This window comes from Lissotriton vulgaris, chromosome 2_1 (genome assembly GCF_964263255.1).
Source record: "Lissotriton vulgaris chromosome 2_1, aLisVul1.2, whole genome shotgun sequence".
In the NCBI taxonomy this organism is placed as follows: Eukaryota; Metazoa; Chordata; class Amphibia; order Caudata; family Salamandridae; genus Lissotriton; species Lissotriton vulgaris.
Window position 1 is genome coordinate 554279585 of NC_141687.1, and position 15000 is coordinate 554294584.

General features: G+C 44.0%; 1 protein-coding gene across 1 annotated transcript in view; it reads right to left on the reverse strand.

Annotated features, from left to right (window-relative positions):
- Positions 1-15000, reverse strand: part of KANSL1L (KAT8 regulatory NSL complex subunit 1 like) — a 2604205-nt gene that overhangs the window by 1389972 nt on the left and 1199233 nt on the right. The window lies entirely within an intron of this gene.

The window sequence follows — 15000 nt, forward strand, 5'->3', positions numbered from 1 at the left end:
GTACATCATTCATAGTTTTTGAAAAATACCCATCAGTAGCTCTTCCTGGGCGCCCTTTTCATCGTGTGAGAGAAAAGTGAACCTTTTAATAGTCTTGCCAGACAAGCGGGTCTCATTTGTTTGGTTTGATTTCCTATATGGTTATAAAATTATACATTCCGCAGTTAACCCGAGTGAGCACATAAGTACATTTCTGACTTGGTCTACAAAAAGGAGATCAAATTCGAATCACGTTAAACATTTTTTAGATCCAACTACTATGCGCTCTACGTCACTCCCCTCAGAGATCTTAGAGGTTTTTCTTAATCACTAAAAAGACTTCTATACCGAGACACATAATACCAGCCCTGGGGTCGCTCTAGATTGGCTCGATAAGATAAACATCCCTACCCTATCATCTGAGGCGCAAGAGCTTTCGCAATTAGGTATTTGCCTCGACAAAGTTACCCAGGCAATAAATCTCCGGCTGTGAAGGCCTGCGGGCCAGACCGAATTCCGTCCGAGATCTATAAGATCTTTTGCCCTCAACTTGCTGTATTTTTAAGTACACTATTCAATGTGATTCTCAGAGGGGACCCAGTTCCGGAGAATTTCACTCAAGACGCGGCTATAAGCTTTGTTAAAAAAGGGAAGCCAGAAGATGAGGTCGACTCCTATAGGCCTATCAGTCTATTAAACTCTAACTACAACTTTTTCACTAAATTCCTGACAAATAGACTTGCGCAGGTTGCCCATACACAGATTCATCATGACCAGAAAAGGTTTTCTCCAAAAACAGACTATCGGCTTCCAATACTCATTATTTGGCGCAGGCGAGCGATTACTTTTGTATTAGTATAACGAAGGCGGCTGTAATAATGCTTGATGCTGAAAAAGCATTTGACAGAGTACAATGGCAGGTTTTATTTAAAATCTTAAAGAAATTCGCGATTCCACGTGAATTCTGCCATGTGGTGAAAAATCTGTACCTTACTACGAAAGCCTCCATAATCATCAATGAAGATATAGTAGGTACAATCTCTATCAGTGAGAATAAACAGGTGATCTTGGATCACCTGAAGAAGACTAACTTTGCTACTGGTTGCACTTTTATCCTGCAACTATGGCAGAACTATAATAACATGAGCTATAAAACAGTCAGGGCTGCTAATCTGAGAAGGATTTTAAACCAAAGAGGGGTCTTTTCCTTACCGGACCGAGTAGGACATCATAATCTTATTCACAAAACAATTACTCGGTCTAGGTTTTATTTGAGCTGCTCTTTATTTTAAGCAGACTGAGCGCCTCAATAAATGTATTCGTAGGTGCGGACGTATTTATCATCAAGTATTTTTGTCATATCACTTAGAACAATTATAACTTTCAAAATGTGCAAGTTTGACACACTACGACACATTTACGAATCATAAATAATATTTCACAAATAATGTATACAAAAAACATATGCAACAAATAAATTATACATAATTAAATGCAATTAAAATACACATTGCGATAGTACACCAGTACTTTTTTATCCTAACAGTCCTGTGTCATTTGCTCAGTATATTATAAGACTGTTCTCACAAGGGACAATTTTTTTAAGGAATATAACTTTATTGTACGTGTAAACCACTTTGATGTACACTCTTGATCTAATGGCCCTTTGTGGATAGTATGAAAGTCTATGAAACAGCCGACGCATTTCCAAACCCGCTAATGATTTCCCGGGTTTTTCACCAGAGCTTGACTGGGTACCTGTTAAAGAATAGAGGGGGAACAATTGAATATATTTGCCTTCACCTTCGTTCTGTCGACTTTATCTATGTGGGTTCTAATAGTTACCTCTGTCCTTCGCGGACACTTTGTTTCTTATTTCAGTGCTCTTGGCGTTTTCCTGAAACACCTTTAAATCCTAAATAGAGAAAGAGACAAACCGATTGTCTCAGGTTACATAAAGCAACACTTTGTTGTTGTTCGCTATGATACTTTTTAGTTATACGGCAAAAAAGACTTACTATTTATGCGATTGTATTCGGGAACACGTAGCTGGTCTCGTTTCTTTTTTAGGTAATGTTCATGTCACAAGTCTCTAGTTCACTGATTGAGCAGCAGTGGCGTTAACTGTTGTGAATTATGAACAAACATTTTAGCCATTTGGTTTCCATGGGGCCTGTTATGTATGAGGTTGCTCATGGTCCAAAACTTACTTCGTTAGCTGGCTCTGAACCTGAAATTGCTGTGCTTGCAGCGCTTTCCAAGTTTCTCTTTTTAGTTGTGAAAGCCGCATTCGCGTGAATCCTTCAAGAGCATGTTTCGTCTGTGAGTGTGAAAATAATTCAAGTGAGTTAGTGGTTTATTAGTATTTACGCTGACTGACTGAGTGATGGGTTAAATTATAGCTCATAGCCGCATGTCTCACATTGTTGTTTTTGAATTTTGACGTATCGATCATCAGTCTTCGTTTTACTCCGCTGGTGTTCAGCCGTGCTGTGATTGTCGGGTGATTTACGAGCGCATAACCGGAATTAGTCGGTTATGTCACGTGTTTGGAACAGACGAATTATGGGAGATGTTGTCAATCCTGAGTTAATACTATTCAATGACCACAGTTATTGGGTGATTAGATAGCGAATTAATTAGAGGCTAAGTCTCATGGGGTTTACTGCCGTATTGCTATTGTTGGTTATCTTTATATGGGGTTTTCTTGCTAATTGTCCTGATACCTAAAAACGGTCATCATTGTAGAGGGCTTAACGTATTACTTGTTGTAATTCGGACATCTCGTTCATCCCATCAACCAAACAGTTGAATTTTAAAATCCAATAAGCTTCTCTTCTCAGCAAGATAGTTTCTACATTGCCTTCACGTAGAGGAATTTTAATGCCCGAGAGCACTGTCCACTTAAAGTCATTTTCTGTGTGATTGCTCTCCAGAAAATGTTGGACCATTGGGGCGGTCAACACTTTTTGTTTGATTCTTGAATGATGTTGGGCCAACCTCTGGCTGATTTGTTGATTGGTCTTTCCAATAAACAGTTTTGGGCACGGGCAAATTATGGCATAGACTATATATCGACGTTTTGCAGTTAGTGAACTCTTTGTGAGTCCATTTAATGGAATTGTACTCAAACACTACTCCTTCTATTGTGTTGGCACATGATATACAGGTCCCACATTTGTGGTGGCCTTCGACAGGTTTGAGATTCCATATTGAGCGTGGGTCTGATTTGGCTTTGGAAATTCCTAAGTCTGCTCTAATAATTTTTTGGCCAATGCTTCTATTTTTCTTTAAGGCGAACAATGGTCTTTCCATCGGTATCTCCAAATTGGAGATTAGATGCCAGTTTTTGAGTATGATTGCTCTGAATTTGTTATTATGTGAACCATACGTTGTTACACAGACTAATCTTTCAAGAGGTTTCTTGTCTTTCTTGGTCAATAGTTCTTCCCTGGGTGTGAACCAAGCACGTTTGGTGGCGTGTTTCAACATTTTTTTGGGGGAACCCCTAGCTCTCAGCTGGTCACATAAGATTTCTGTGTGTGCCAAGAAATCTTCCTTTCTTTAACAATTTCGTCTTATTCGTAGCAGTTGACTAAAAGGTAAATTTGCTTTCAGGCTTTGAGGGTGAAAGCTACGATAATGGAGTATTGTGCTTTTGTCAGTCTTTTTTCAATAAAAAGTAATTGATACTTTGTGTCCTTGTGGGAAGACCTCAACATCCAAAAAAGTCAGACATGTCTGACTGTAGGCAATACTGATTTTATGTCAGGGTGCCTCATGTTTAGCCATTCGTGGAAGCGGATGAGAAGTTCTTCTGAACTGTTCCACTGGCACCAAATATCGTCTATGTAACGATACCATGTTATTATATGTTCTCAGTAAGGCTTAATCCGGTACACGAAGCGCTCCTCATAAAGGGCCATGAAAAGGACCGCCATTTCTGGGGCATAAGGACACCCCATGTCGGTCCCCTTCATCTGCATGTAGAACGCATTAATGAATCTGGAATAATTTAAATTTAAAGGTGTTTCAGGAAAACGCCAAGAGCACTGACATAAGAAACAAAGTGTCCGCGAAGGACAGAGGTAACTATTTGAACCCACATAGATAAAGTTTGACAGAACGAAGGTGAAGGCAAATATATTCTATTGTTCCCCCTCTATTCTTTAACAGGTACCCAGTCAAGCCCTGATGAAAAACCTGGGAAATCATTAGTGGGTTTGGAAACGTGTCGGCTGTTTCATAGACTTTCATATTATCCCCAAAGGGCCATTAGATCAAGAGTGTACATCAAAGTGGTGTACACATACAATAAAGTTATATTCCTTAAAAAAATTGTCTCTTGTGAGAACAGTCCTATAATATACTGAGCAAATGACACAGGACTGTTAGGATAAAAAAGTACTGGTGTACAATCGCAATGTGCATTTTAATTGCATTTAATTATGTATAATTAATTTGTTGCATATGTTTTTTGTATCCATTATTTGTGAATAATTGTTTATGATTCGTAAATGTGTTGTAGAGTGTCAAACTTGGACATTTTGAAAGTTATAATTGTTCTAAGTGATATGACAAAAAATACTTGATGATAAATACGTCAGCACCTACGAATACATTTATCGAGGTGCTCAGTCTGCTTAAAATAAAGAGCAGCTCAAATAAAACCGAGACCGAGTAATTGTTTTGTGATTAAGAATCTGAAAAGGATGGCATGGTTCAGCAAATTGATGATCTACTATACTCCAGATAGGCTCAATAAAATGTTCCCCTCTGTTGATCCCAGGTGCTTTAGATGTGGGCTGGTAGTCTGGTTTACATACTGCCACCTGATACATTTTCGGCAGGATATTTTCTCTGAAATTAGTAAGAAACTGGAAACTATTCTTCCTCCCAGCCCCCTTACTGACCTTTTTGGCATAGTAGAGGCGAGTGAAGACTTGACTGTAGGTCAACTTTATTTTATCTTTAATGCAACTTTAATTGCCACATGTATAGGCATTTATATAGCGCACTACTTACCCAGAGGGTCCCAAGGCGCTTCGACCGCTGCGAAACCCTTCCTGGCTTCCCTGAGAGATGGTCCCTTAATGGGTATCTCCAGGGTGAGACCAGGCATCCCCGGCGGTCTGATGGGGCCGTTAGTGAAGATGAGGCAAGCTAATGCCCAGAGTTGACGAGTGTGATCGCTGATCAGAGTGGGCACCGAGGCGAGAGAATTATCGAGTCCGCTGACCCTGGTCCAGAAACCTGCAGCGCCGGGAATCGAACCCTGGTCCCGGGCCGTCCTCTGCTCTCGGGTCTGCCGCCTCTAACCAGTGAGCCACACTACATCACTTATCTTAGCAAACTGGAAGTCTAAGGTGGTCCCGACGATCTCTCAATGGATTTTAAAAATGCAGAGAGTCTTTAATCGAGAATCTACTTATGCTAAACGGGTAGATCCCTTTACAAAACTGGAAAGAATCTGGCGGTTTTGGAATTTAATTGTTTTATTATAATTCATTAGTTTTGCTATACTTATTAGGTCTTGAGCTTTTTAGTATATTTTGAGTTTTCCTTTTTGGTGCACCCGGAGTGCTAAAACCAAAATACATCTGATCTTCTTTCTTTTTATCTTTCTTATCATCATGTTTTTCCTTGTGCAATAATTAGTTATAAAATTTCTAGATGATGGTTTTTCTGTCTTAAAATGGATTATGAACTATGAATACTGTATATGCGCAACTGGAGCTATGCAGGTTGCCTCTTGGTATTTTCTATTTTTGTACTGTGTAAACTTTTATACTTGTGCTTCAAAAAAAGAGTGATTGACCATAATATGTGTGATCAACGGAGTAAAGACTTGAGCTCAGTTGGGCAGGTAAGTTATTTGTTTGGTTAAATGTTTTCGGTATGTTGAGTGTTACAGGGCAAGTGGGGAATAGGAGAGAGTATGAGAGGTGGGAGGGAAAGCGTAGTTAGTAGGATACCAGAGGACAACAAGTGATATGATACCTTACTGGGGTATTGTCATCATGTCTGGGGTGATCTAACAAAAGTTGGCATGCTTGCATCTGATTATGTGTTCTAGTACTCACCCTCTTTCCATTTCCCTAAAGAGCGCGAGGCCACTTATGTATTTGGTTTATGTACTTGTGTTACTCCTAGTCACCTGACATTTACCAGTGGGCTATTACCCCCACACGCTAGAGCCACCATCAGTCTGACTTCTATTTTCCCTCACCTCTCTCTCCTTTACAGATGCTACTCGCATCATCCAGCAATGGGGAACACCTGTTTTTCCCACCCTCCGTGAGGTGTACTTAGGAGCCTGTCAGACACGGGTCATTCATCCACGGAGATCCGACGCAGCCTACTAGGTCCTCGAGAGGGCCCTGAGCTGTGATGTAGTAAGTTGGACACGAGGAACAGCTCTTCCGTTACTACCAAGGGTAAGACCTTCCTTTTCAGCGTTCACAATGGCTACCATGCCACTTTTTTCCTTTTTTTCTTCTGTTTGGAACTTAACAATCAGCCAGAATCCCAGCCGGAATCTCATCTCTTCTAATTGCAAGTGTGAGAATGATTTTCTAACATTGTCAACTTTTTTTACTTCTGATATATACAACTATATACACAGTAGCGCATATATCGGTATCTACCACGTTTCATCGCCACCTCGGCACTCCAATGCCTTTTTTTCCCGTATATCACATGGACACTACGGCCTAATAGTCATGTACGTGATTATGTCATCCATACTCAAAACGCAAAAATCTGTATGTCTGTTTGTCTTGTTTTGTGTTTTTTAAATTACAGGAATGTCCTGAGAGGGAATCCCCCTCTTGCAACACACTTTTGGGTCTAACTCAAAATTTTGTATAAATCTCACTCTTTACACATTATTAAGGTCCTGAGGAAAGCCAGTACATATTCAAGGCTAGGCTGAAACATGTAGACCATTTGTTGTATGTAGGAGTTCTTAATTACCACCCCACCTACATCCACCGTATTGGTTTTATTACTGCCAGAGGCCGAAGCATTAAAATAAACCCTTCGGGTAATGGGACCACTGGTCAGTTTTTAAATCTGACTTTCACACCACTTTCACTGCACATTCAGTAACATACCTGCTCCGCTGTAATACAGGCGTTGTGGCACACCCAGCACATACTCGTTGTCACCGGGTGGGCCCGATGATGAAGCATGCCACCAACTGGGTTGGTGGGTGAGGGCTTTATAAAAAAGAAATAAGTATTTCTTTTTATTACAAAATCATACAGGTTTTGATCACCATATCACGTCCACTTAGACTAGTTCTTTTTGATGAAATATATAAACCTTGGGAATAAGAACTAGCTCTCTAATCCTCTCTCTCCTATTGATAATAAGTACTTATTGGCAGCGCAGAGCTGTGAGAGTTTATTCATTTCCATAAGCCATGGCAGAAAATCTCAGCTTAACTTTTACTGAAAGTGACATCAGTGAAATCATTGCAGACCCCTCTTTTCTGGCAGATTTCAACATTTCAAACACAATAGCCCAGACCACCGATTGGGACACCCTGACAGAAATAAAGCGCAACTGCATCAGAAGAACAATAGTTACTTCCCTGTAATCTGTGGTTCTCCAGTATTGGTGTCTTTCATAGATTCACATGCCTGAATCATTCCCCGTCGTCGGAGTGGGAGTCCCACGGTACATAAAAAAGCAATATTATGCCATAAATATATAGTAAATACCAATATAAACAAACCAGGAAGTAAAATAGCCAATGCTACAGTAGAAAAAACTTCCACATCTATGACTATCCCAGTTATTTTGCATAGTCCAAACTACAGCCAATCAGGCGCTAGCACCCACCAGAATGTTCTCCCCAGAGGCTCAGGCTCTCAGATTTTCTCGCAAGGAGTGTAGGTAAACCAAAATAGCCTAAAAGCCTCTGAGGGGAAGGTGGGCGGGTTGCATGTGAATCTATGAAAGACACCAATACTGGAGAACCACAGATTACAGGTAAGTAACTATTGTTCTTCTCCAGTATTAGGGGTGTCTTTCATAGATTCACATGCCTGAATCAGAGTAAATAGCAGTACAACATTCCTTTGCTCTTAGACGCTATTTTGTATTATCATGCATATGACAATGGTACAATAATATACAAACATAACATAGGCGTCTAAGAAGGCATAGAGGAGGAGGGAAAAACAGAGGCTCACCTTATTTAAAAAGATTGCGCAACACTGCTCTTCCCACCGAAGTATCTGCATCGCTGCTGCTCTCCAGGCAGTAGTGCTTGCTGAAAGTATGTGTGCTGGACCAAGTTGCCGCTCTGCATATGTGGTGCAGAGGCACTCCAGCAAAGAGTGCCGTTGATGACGAGACCGCTCTTGTAGAATGCGCTCTAGGCAAGGATTGTAGTGGTTTTCCTGCTTGCTGATGACACAAACCAATTGCTGAAGACACCCAACGAGCTATAGTCTGTTTGGTTACTGCGTGTCCTTGTCGCATTTTGCCATATGCTACAAAAAGCTGATCTGTCTTACGCAATGTAGTCGTTCTCTAAAGGTAAAATTTGAGGCATCTCTTGATATCCAGAGAATGTAAAGATCTTTCTGCTGTCGTTTGAGGATTAGGAAAGAATGTCTTTAAACACACCGGTTCATTAAGGTGAAAGTCAGATGGGACTTTTGGCATGTATCTAGGATTTGTGCGAAGCACAACTGAATTAGAAGTAAACTGCATATAAGGGGCCTTGATGGTGAAAGCTTGAATGTCACTGACTCTTCTCGCTGACGTTAAAGCCAACAGGAGTGCCACCTTCCAAGAAAAGAATTTCAGATCCACCTTATGAATGGGCTCAAAAGGATGACGCATGAGCTGAGAAAGCACCACATTCAAGTACCATGATGGAGGTGGACGCCGAACAGGCGGGAACATACGGAACAGACCTTTAAAGAATTGCTGTATTATCCTAGAAGAGTACAGAGAATTAGACCCATCTTGCCGGAATCTGGAAATGGCCGCTAAGAACACCTTCAGTGTGGAGTGTGCCAAACCAGACTTAGCCAATTGGAGAAAGAACGGTAAAATTTGTTCTGGTCTCGCTTGAAGTGGATGCAACTGAGCCTCGCGACACCAATTACAAAACCTTTTCCATTTTAACTGGTAAGTCTTTATAGTCGCAGGTGCTCGGGCATTGGCTAAGACCTCTTTACAATCCTCTGGGATATTCAAATGAGCAAATTCGATGTGTTGAGGAGCCAAGCTGCTAACTTCAAGGAGGCTGGGTCCGGATGACAGATTTGACCCTCCTGCATTGTTAGAAGATTCGACAGAGTCCGTAATTGTATGGGTTTGCACTCTGATAGAAGTAGGAGCTCTGTGAACCAATACTGGCGAGGCCACCTGGGTGCGATGAGAATCAGACGGCAAGGTTGTTGTTTCATCTTCCGAATGACTCTGGGAGTTAGAGGGATCGGTGGAAATGCGTAGGCAAATATTTGGTACCAGCTCATCGAGAGTGCTTCTCCGCAAGACTCCTTGTGAGGAAACCTGCGTGCGAAGAGTGGGCATTTGCGGTTCTGCCTCGTCGCAAATAGGTCCAGCTCGGGTTGACCCCACTCCTGAAAAATTCCGTCTAGAGTGGCCTGATGAAGTTCCCACTCGTGATTTGTTGTTGTTGCTCTGCTGAGTGAGTCGGCGAGCACATTGGACAATCCTGGAACGTGCATTGCTGACAGAGTGATCCCTTGACGTAAAGCCCAACTCCATATTTCCTGGGCTTCCTGTGAGAGAAGGGATGATCTTGTGCCCCCCTGCTTGTTCAGGTAATACATACTCGTTGTATTGTCTGTTCTGACAAGTACCGTTGATCCGTGAATCACTGTTTGAAAAGATTTTAAAGGCAGGAAAATTGCTCTCAACTCCAAAAGGTTGATATGCCATCTCTTTTGTTCTTTGCTCCATTTGCCCTTGGCTGTCATTCCTTCCAGATGAGCTCCCCAACCTTCCAGAGACGCATCTGTGGTGATGGTGTAAGCTGGAATTTCCGTTAGAAAAGAACGTCCTTTTTTCAAATTGTCTGTCTGTGTCCACCATGCCAGAGCGTCTAGCATTCGGCCAGTTATGTGGATCTTGTCTTCGAATGACCCTGTCAACACAAACTTGGCATCAAGAAGGCCTCATGGTTCAACGATGACCTCAAGAAGTCCAAGAAACTGTGCCGCTCCCTTGAAAAGGCCTGGAAAAAAGACCCATCCACCAGCAACAAGGACGCCTTCAAAAGCGCCATCCGTACTCACCACCAACTGATCCGAAAAGCCAAGAAAACAGCATTCAAGGATCGACTTGACAACAACGCCCACAACAGCAAGGAACTTTTCAACATCGTCAAGGAATTTTCCAACCCCTCGGCCAATTCCAACGACATCACCCCCTCTCAAACCCTCTGCGATTCCCTAGCCTCTTTTTTCCACAACAAGATTGCTGACATCCACAACAGCTTTGACAACCAACCCGGAAGCCAACCCACCCTACCATCAGCTGACCATCTTCCCCCCGTTAACACCCTTAACGCCTGGAACCCAATCTCCACTGAGGACACCATCCGCCTGATGAATTCCATCCACTCTGGATCCCCCACAGACCCATGCCCTCACCACATCTTCAACAAAGCAGACTCCGTCATAGCTCCACACCTCCGAGACGTCATCAACTGCTCCTTCAACTCAGCTACCTTCCCAGAAGACTGGAAACACGCTGAACTCACCGCCCTTCTGAAAAAACCAACAGCAGACCCCACCGAACTCAAAAACTACCGCCCCATCTCGCTTCTTCCATTCCCGGCCAAAGTCATCGAGAAAGCTGTCAACAACCAGCTCGCCGCCTTCCTCGAAGCCAACAAATCACTCGACCCCTCACAATCTGGCTTCCGAGCCAAACACAGCACTGAGACCGCCCTCATCGCAGCAACAGACGACATTCGAACTCTACTGGACAATGGAGACACAGTCGCCCTCATCCTCCTCGACCTCTCTGCAGCCTTCGACACAGTCTGCCACAGCACCCTCTTACAACGCCTCAGCAACATCGGAATACAAGGAAAAGCACTCGAATGGATCACCTCGTTCCTCACCGGAAGAACCCAGAGAGTCCGCCTCCCACCATTCAAGTCCGAGGCCTCTGAAATCATCTGCGGCGTACCACAAGGATCCTCACTCAGTCCCACCCTCTTCAACGTATACATGAGCCCCCTCGCGGCCATCGCCTGCCAACACAACCTCAACATCATCTCTTACGCGGATGACACTCAACTGATCCTATCTCTCACCAAGGACCCCAGCACCGCCAAAACTAACCTACACGAAGGAATGAAAGAAGTCGCCGAATGGATGAAACAAAGCCGTCTGAAACTGAACTCAGACAAAACAGAAGTCCTCATCTTAGGTAAATCCCCCTCTGCATGGGACGACTCCTGGTGGCCGGAAGCCTTCGGTAATGCACCCATCCCGACAGACCACGCACGGAACCTTGGCGTCATCCTGGATTCTTCACTCTCAATGAACAGACAAGTCAGCGCCGTATCCTCTTCCTGCTTTAACATCCTTCGCATGCTCAGAAAAACATTTCGCTGGATCCCCTCCGAAACAAGGAAAACAGTCACCCACGCTCTAGTCACGAGCCGACTGGACTACGGAAACACCCTCTACGCAGGTACCACCGCTAAACTCCAGAAGAAACTACAACGAATCCAAAACGCCTCAGCCAGGCTCATATTAGACATCCCACGCAACGAACACATCTCTGGTCACCTTAAAGACCTCCACTGGCTACCCGTCAATAAGAGGATTACTTTCCGACTGCTTACCCACGCACACAAATCACTCTACGACATCGGACCAGACTGCCTCAACTCTCGACTATCCTTCTACACCCCCTTCCGCCAACTTCGCTCTTCCAGCCAAGCCTTCGCCACTGTACCTCGCATCAACAAGACCACCATGGGAGGCAGATCCTTCTCATACCTGGCTGCCAAAACATGGAACTCACTCCCCGCTTACCTTCGCCTCACCCAGAATCACCTAGCGTTCAGAAAGCAGCTTAAAACGTGGATATTTGACAAATAATCCTCCTCCCGTTCCTAAGCGCCTTGAAACCCTCTGGGTATGTAGTGCGCTATATAAATGTTATGACTTGACTTGACTTGACTTGAATCCATTGAAGACTGAGCTCTTCTTGAAAAGGACGCATGAACTGACGACAATTGGGTATGAGAGGGATGCAAGATGATAGCATCCCTAGGAAAGACTTGTAAGTCCTTACTGAAACGTACTCTTTTCTGCAAGTCGAGGGCCATCTTGCAAATCTTGTACTGTCTTTCTTTTGAGACAAAGGCTTGGGTGAGCTGAGTGTCTAATGTCGCTCCTAGAAATGATATTCTCTGTGATGGAACAAGGTGTGACTTTTTGAAATTGACTGTTAATCCCAGGTTTTGAAATAGTGAGAGACATTCCTGGACATGCATCGTAGCTGTCTCCAAAGAACTGGACTTTATAAGGCAATTGTCCAGATATGGAAATATCTGGATGCCTTTTAAACGAAGATGCTCCGCTACTGGTGCCAACATCTTTGTGAATACACGAGGCGCTGACCGAAGTCCGAACGGGAGAACTTTGAACTGAAAGTCCCTGCCAGCCACTCTGAATCTTAGAAACTTTCTGTGCCTGGGGAGAATCGGTACATGAAAATAGGCATCCTGAAGGTCCAAGGAAGCCATATGGTCGTTTTGGGACAGAAGCTGAAGGATTTCTTGGAGCGTTATCATTCGAAAGGATATCTTTTTGAGATATTTGTTGAGGGCACGCAGATCGAGGATGGGACGCCATTCCCCTGTCTTTTTCAGAATCAGGAAGAACCTTGAATAGAAGCCTCTTCCTCTCTGTAACTGTGGAACAATCTCGATTGCGCCTTGCCAAATCATAATATTGATTTGGAAAAGAAGCTCCTTGATGTGAGCTGGTGGGGGACCTTTTGGAGGTGAATTTGGAGGAACTTTGATAAATTCCAAGGCGTGACCCCTGGTTACAACATCCCGAACCCACTTGTCTGTTGTAATTTTTGACCAATTGAATGAGAAATGGGATATTCTTCCTCCAACTCTTGATGGTATATTTGTCAGAGGTGGTGACAGGTGACTGTTCTCATTGTCTTTTAGCAGAATCTTTCCCCCGGTAGGAAGATCTTCTTTTGCCTTGTGAATAGTTGCCTCGTTGTCCATAAGTATGTTGCCGATACGGCTGGTATCGCTGATTACTCTGTGAAGACTGGTAAGAGCGTTGCTGGGTAAATCCGCCTCTATTCGAATAGGATCCCCGTCCTCTGGCGCCACGAAAGGACGATTTACGAAATTGTAGCGAACCCAGGGATTTTGCCGTTTCTGTATCTTTTTTAATGGCCTGATGGGCTTCGCCCACATGTTGCCCAAAAAGATACTCCCCATCATAGGGCATGTCCATGATCTTTGCTTGGACTTCCTGTCCAAAAGCAGTTGACTTCAGCCAGCCTTGCCTCCTTAACACAGCTGCTCCTTCCAGCTGTCTAAAGCCTGTGGACGCGACATCCACTGCTGCGTCGATCATTTCTGCCGAGACGCATTCACCCTTATGAAGCACTTTCATTTCTTCCGATCTCTCTGGCTCTGGCAACTTTTCCAAAAATGGAGATATGTCTGCCCACATCTGTCTTTCGTATCTCGCCAAAATTGCTAGCGAATTTGCTGTTCTGACCGTAGTCGCAGCCATTGTGGACACCTTTTTGCCAATAGAGTCAAGGCGCCTTCCATCCTTGTCCGGTGGAGCATTGATCTGAGAGGCTGGAATTTTTGATCTATTTTGTGCCACCTGCACAACTACAGATTCGATCTTTGCCTGTCCAACAAGGCATGCAGGGGATGTCTTGGGCGCCATGTATTTTTTCTCCAGCCGTGGTATGACTGCTGGTAAAGAATTTGGCGTAGACATGATCTTTATGCCTTCTTTCCAAATAAAGTCAATTATTGGGATTGTTCTTACTTGTTTGTGTGGTTGATCTTTAAAATCATATAAAAATCAGTCTTGCTGTGCAACTTCCATAGCGATCTTAAATCTTTTTGTCGCTCTATCCATGACCAGGTGAAAACCTCCAATGTCAACCGGCGGTGACTCCGCTGTGTGAGGAGCAGTTGGTGATGGGGTCTGTGTCTGATAATTATCCCACTCCGGCATTTCTGATTCTTCATCAACTTCCCCTTCCTCTCTCTCATCATCATCATCATCATCAACTGTCTGATAGGTATGCTGGGATTGTGCTGGAGATGGAGGATCATTAGTGTGAGCCTCAGGTATTGGCGTCAGTGTCGACTGTCTAGGTATTGTAGAAATTGAGACATGTGGCACGAATGTCAGGTTAAGAAGAAGGAAGAAAGAACAGAGTGACCGCCGCCACTAAGAAAAGAAGAAAGAAGCCACCCCTGCGGAAAGAAGGAAAGGGACAGGCACTGGAACACCTGAGTGCAATGGAAGACAAGCCTGGCAAGAGCACCGGCAGCGCAGAACAAGGACTACCACCTACGAGCCATCCATCCACATGATGATCGCAGAAGAGAGCAAGCTAGACTGTTGGCGACATCTACTTCTGGGGTTTGAGCGGAAGATTGGATGGCGAGACTACTCAGGCCTCCGGAAGTTGAGGACCTGACCTACCTCGCACCAGCCCGTGGCAACCAGAATCAGAGGCCTCGAGGGACTCTGGTGGCAGCAAGTCCCGCACGGGAGACAGGTCTACCGATGCACGTCTGCAGGACCCAAGGGGATGAAAGCCTCGCGAGCGATAAAAAGAGTCTACGACTCAACCTTCAGGTGGAACTAGGACACTACGGTGAGGCTCGTGGAGCGCCCTGCTCATGGCCCGAAAGCTATGGTGGAGCAACACGACCGAAAACACCAGTCTAGTGGAAGCCTGGCGAAGAGGTCCTCCCGGACATCTGGTGACAGAGGAATA